Genomic DNA, 6,000 nt, shown 5'->3' with positions numbered 1-6,000 from the left:
CAGTCCATGCTGTGGTTCCAGGAGAAACGCACTATGCAAAAAGTGGACGTTATCCAGAAGTGGACATCATGGCCATAACTAGGACGGTGCCAGTGGTGCCTGGCACAGAGAGAATATGCAGTGCGTATGCACTGTGGGCGCAGAACTGCCAGCAACACCCGCAGGGCTGCGCCATACTAGTATTGCTCACCGCTAGCTAGCTGCAGTGCCCAGCTACTTCCCATGGCGTTAGATAGGTAGCAGTAGCGCTGCAGCTTCCTGTCCCTCCTGGCTTCCCCGTCTGTGGCCGCAGCATCTTTTAGGAGAGACGCCATGATGTCTCTCCAAGCCTGCTCCCTGCCCACACCTCCAGCGCCCTGCGCCTCGAAAAGCAGCAGCGTGTGGGCAGGAGGGAGAGAACACTGAGGCTGAGCCACTAGGACTGACTGAGCAGCAGCAAGACTCGAGACTCCGAGTGAGTCTCTCAGACAGACAGCCCAGGATGGACAGGTTCACTATTCAGCTGCAAGGCAGGTTAGACAGCCCCAGTAGCAGGTGCTTGTGTTATGGAAATGCACACACATATTAAGAATGAATAGAGGAAGAATCATCTGTTTGTATTTAAGGTTTATGCTGCTATATACAGTACTACTATATTTACACTGGTCTCTTATTAGAATACTCAGAACACAAGAGACACATTTATCAAAATCTACCATAATTATATGTCATGTCTGCTGTATTTTTTGATGACTAATATTTGATTGAGAGATCAAACATTTGGATATATATTCTCGCCCTAACAGGGAGTAGTATTACCACACTCCATGTATAATTTTTATGTATTTTGTGCACATTCATTTTTAGATATATGATTAAAAGTAAAATTTTAACTGATACAATATATCTTAAATAAGTAGTGCCCCCTAAAAGGGTTTTCACTTTCTTTTTTTTGCACCTCCTAATAAAAAAAAAACCATAGTATTTATTTGGTGCAATGTGTATAAGGGACTCTACTGTGGCATAACATATATAAGCGACTCTACTGTGTAGCGCAACGTGTATAAGGGGTACTACTGTGTGTTGTAATGTGTATAAGGGGCACTACTTTGTGACTTAACATATAAAAGGGGTACTACTGTGTGGTATAATGTGTATAAGGGGCACTACTGTGTGACTTAACATATAAAAGGGGTACTACTGTGTGGTATAATGTGTATAAGGGGCACTACTGTGTGACTTAACATATAAAAGGGGTACTACTGTGTGGTATAATGTGTATAAGGGGCACTACTGTGTGACTTAACATATAAAAGGGGTACTACTGTGTTGCGTAATGTGTATAAGGGGCACTACTGTGTGACTCAGAGGTGTCACCAGGTATGGTGACACCCAGTGCGCACTCTGCAGTGCTCCCCCACACTGCAGCACTCAGCTCCTGTCACTGCAGAAGAGCCGGCATTTTGGTGTCACCCCTTCCGTGGGTGACACCTGGGTGCGGGCTGCACCCCCTGCACCCGGCATGTGACGCCACTGGTGTGAGTTAACATTTATAAGGGGTTCTACTGTCTGGTGTAATGTAAATAATGGACACTATTGTGCGGTGTAATGTGAATTGCTACCATTTTGTGGCCAAGCCCCTTCCCCATGAAGACATGCTCCTAGATTTTTGGCACGCACTGTCCTTATTTTGAATATGAGGGGGCACCAATTCCCTTTATAGGGGTGTGATACAGAAGATAGACATTATAAAGGTCAACAGTCATTAGGTCAAAAGGTCAACAGGGTCAAAAGGTCAACAGGATTAAAAGGACGGCAGGGTCAAAAGGCCGACATGAAAAATGTCAACACAAAAAAAAGTAAATTTTTTCTAATGTTGTTTTGTGTTTTTAAACACGTCACCCAAATTTGTGAAATGTGTCCCCTCGCTCGCTGTCTCACTTCACTCACCACGCTTCGGACTCGGTGGCTCACTCCACTCCGCTTCGCTCGCCGCAAGGTTACGTAAGGTAACCGTTTGTGACATGTATAGTAAATGCATCAAAAGTTGTCAAAACATGAAAAAAAAACCTTTTACAAGTCGACCTTTAGACCATGTCGACCTTTTCACTGCAGACCTTTTGACCCTGTCGACCTTTAGACTGTTGACCCTATGGTGTCGACCTATTGACTGCCGACCTTGTAAATGTCTATCAACCAGCTCCCCTTTATAGTACTATGAAAGGCATCTGGGAGATCTGTTCTCTGGCAGGCCCAGCAAAATATTAGTGCATCCGTTATTTCCAGGAACATTTTTCAACTTGTTAATTTTCTTTTTTTGAACCATTTGCCTTTAAATTCTTAGTAATCTGGTGGATATAACTGCTCGCTGATTCCTAGTCTGAATGCCAACATCTTTTCTTAGCTTGTTAACTTGAGCGATGAGAAAACAAAACGCCAGACATTTAGAATATTGGCATGATCCATGTGATCCTGCTAACTTCTCGTTCCCATTGTATCATGCACTGCAGAGCACCACCCCAAGCTCAACTCTGACATATTTCCGCTAAGGCAGCAGCTATTTTTGCTCACAGAGTTCTATTCCCCATTTTATTTATTATGGATAGGAACACTCCGGAATTACAAGACAGGGCAAAACACCGTCATTCACTTTCACATGCATTTAGAACTGTATATTTTCAAAAAACTCACTCGTATCGGACTGTGCAATAACTCAGTTCTCCTTAATGTCTTGAACATTACGGGGGCAGTACGGATGGTGTAATGGTTACCATTACTACCTCACAGCACTGAGGTCATGGGTTCGATTCCCAGCATGGCCCTAAGTGTATGGAGTTTGTATATTCTCCCTGTACTTGCGTGGGTTTCCTCCGGGTATTCCGGTTTCCTCCCACAATCCAAAAATATACTGGTAGGTTAATTGGCTCCCAACAAAATGAACCCTAGAGTGAATGTGTGTGTGTACATGTGATACGGAATATAGATTGTAACCTCCACTGGGGCAGAGACTGGTGTGAATGGCCAAATATTCTCTGTAAAAGCATTGCGGAATATGTGTGTGCTATATAAATAACTGGTAATAAACATTGGCAAACTGGTGTTGCACTTATAATAATAATAATAATAATAATAATAATGATATTTTTTAGCACTTTTCTCCTAATAGGACTCAAAGCACTTGGGGGTCTTTGTGGGCAGTGAATGTCATGTGAGTAACACTCTATGGTAACAATGTCTCTCATACAAAAAGATAGGTGCTGGTGTGTAATTGAATGACTTGAGCCAACCCAAGTGCTAGATGCTGCTATCTTTACAGAAGATAGAAGTCTCATTCTTGAACAGGACTCTGAACTCACTTGCAATAAGGCACCACATGTCCCAGCAATACTCAGGGGGATATCCTATTAGCCCCGGTTATTTACTGGGGCTAATTGTCCCGCTGGGGGCTATCTAATTACCCCTGATAAGCTGGCACGAGTCGCGGCTTATTGGGGATTTTTTTCACCTGCCTCAGGCAGGTGAAGCAAAATCCCCAGAAACAGCCCCGCTGTTTCATCCGAAAGCATACAGGTTTCACTGAATCTGTGTGTTTTCGGGAGATCAGCTTTTTTTTTTTTTTATGGGCGATCCATTTTGGATAGCTTGTAAAATAAAATCGGTGAAACATCGGAAAAAAGTCTGAAAAACACCCATTTCCGGCCATTTGTTGGACCCGATGTTTTACCGGGGATAATTGGATATGCCCCTAAGGTGGGGTTACAGGGCAAATGATCTGACAGCAGTGGGCGTCCTTATGCTCAGTTTAGCTTCTGCTCATATTAGCATATAATCACAATTGAGAACGGCAGAAAATAGCAGCAGCAATCACAAGAACAACCACATCTTAATCAGGCACAATATGAACCCTGGGTGTTATTCAGAGTTGTTAGCAAACCAAAAAAGTTAGCAATTGGGCAAAACCATGTTGCACTGCAGGTGGGGTAGATGTAACATGTGCAGAGAGAGTTTGATTTGGGTGGATTATATTGTTTCTGTGCAGGGTAAATACTGGCTGTTTATTTTTACACTGCAATTTAGATTTCAGTTTGAACAAACCCCACCCAAATCTAACTCTCTCTGCACATGTTACATCTGCCCATGCGGGTAATTCTGAGTTGATCGCAGCAGGATTTTTGTTAGCAGTTGGGCAAAACCATGTGCACTGCAGGGGAGGCAGATATAACATGTGCAGAGAGAGTTAGATTTGGGTGGGTTATTTTGTTTCTGTGCAGGGTAAATACTGGCTGCTTTATTTTACACTGCAATTTAGATTGCAGATTGAACACACCACACCCAAATCTAACTCTCTCTGCACATGTTATATCTGCCTCCCCTGCAGTGCACATGGGGGGTAATTCCAAGTTGATCGCAGCAGGAAATTTTTTAGTAGTTGGGCAAAACCATGTGCACTGCAGGGGAGGCAGATATAACATGTGCAGAGAGAGATAGATTTGGGTGTGGTGAGTTCAATCTGCAATCTAAATTGCAGTGTAAAAATAAAGCAGCCAGTCTTTTACCCTGTACAGAAACAAAATAACCCACCCAATTCTAACTCTCTCTGCAAATGTTATATCTGCCCCCCCCCCCCCCCCCCTGCAGTGCACATGGTTTTGCCCAACTGCTAAAAAATGTCCTGCTGCGATCAACTTGGAATTACCCCCATGGTTTTGCCCAACTGCTAACAAAGATCCTGCTGCGATCAACTCAGCATTACCCCCCATGTCTGAAAACGGATTCCGGTGTAAGTGGTTGTGTGTCTTTAGAGACGCAGCCACTGTCAGTCACTGTCCAATTCTGTTTTGTGTCTACCATTGGGACGAATGCGCAGTGTGACTCGGTTGCATGCACAGACTTAATACATTGGCTGCTTGCGTCCGTCATCACCACTGCAGCCACCTCTGCATCAGGCCTGCATTGCAGTCTATGGGCGCATCCCCTAGTGTTAATTCCCTAGTGCCAAGAGTCACTCAGAGGCGGAGCTATGTAATGTAATCCCTGCTCCTCCATCTTAGAGTGAGTGAGTGAGAGAGACTGAGTCCTGGTGTGTGCAAGCGTGCAGAGCTGAGACCGGGAGCGGATCTCAGTTACAGAGGCTCACAGTGTTCCATTGCATGTATTGTGGCTCCAGAGATGACGCTGGGCCGGGCACCCATCTTCTCTACAGCGAGAGTCAGACTGCACGGCTGTGCAGTCCTCTGTCCCTCACCACTGGAGATAACTCCTGATAAGTACCGCTATCACTGCTGTTACCTTGTATGATATAAGGGTCCCTAAATGCCTATATCAGTATTACATCTGAGTCATCTGTGTTCACTGAATAAACCTGCAAGACTGTTTAAGTCATTAAGTGTGTGTACTGATGCCACTGTACCAGACAATTCCAGTACACTCTGCCAACAGGTTATGGGCCCAGTCCCGCACCCCAGACACGCGTGTGCCTGAAGATCAACCCCCTGAGTGCTTTTAAATAATCACACAAAGTTTAAAGTGACATTTTATACAAAAGCAGAAAGGATGTATAACACAGGACACAGCATGAACTTTGTTAAACTGAAAGGTTCAGAGAACTATGCTACATGGAAGTTTGCCATGGAGATGCAGCTTAAGTGGGAAAAGTTGTGGAAGGTTACTATAGACCCAGGAGCAGGTCCAAACCCAGATGACATAGACAGAGCCATCGAGACGATAGGTTTAGCTGTGGAGCAGCATGTCTATTCAATAGTCAGTGGAAAGTGTCAGCTAAGGACATGTGGACAGCCCTGCAAAATGCATATGAAGACAAAGGTCTAATGAGAAGGATAAGTTTGAGACGCATGTAGTGGCGTAACTAGAAATTTTTCTCCCCCAAGCCAAAAAATTCTTCGGCGTTGGGGGAGAAAAAAGGGGTGTGGTTTCGTTGGGATGGGCGTGGTTTCGCATAAAGGGGCGTGGCATTGCAGGAAAAGACTACCTTATACCCCAGTTTTGCAACCTGCACGCCCA

The 6,000-nt window shown here is 44.5% G+C and overlaps 1 protein-coding gene across 1 annotated transcript in view; it reads left to right on the top strand.

The window, feature by feature from the left end:
- The first annotated feature begins 323 nt into the window (after window positions 1-323).
- LGALSL (galectin like) overlaps window positions 324-6,000 on the top strand; it is a 125,809-nt gene continuing 120,132 nt past the window's right edge. Inside the window, exon 1 of the mRNA XM_063918437.1 lies at window positions 324-513. The gene's annotated coding sequence lies outside the window, so the exon portion shown is untranslated. The remainder of the gene's footprint in view (window positions 514-6,000) is intronic.

The sequence above is a fragment of the Pseudophryne corroboree genome, chromosome 4, assembly GCF_028390025.1.
Source record: "Pseudophryne corroboree isolate aPseCor3 chromosome 4, aPseCor3.hap2, whole genome shotgun sequence".
NCBI classification, from domain to species: domain Eukaryota; kingdom Metazoa; phylum Chordata; class Amphibia; order Anura; family Myobatrachidae; genus Pseudophryne; species Pseudophryne corroboree.
The sequence above is the reverse complement of the archived record's forward strand: the minus strand, read 5'-3'. Positions and strand labels throughout refer to the sequence as shown.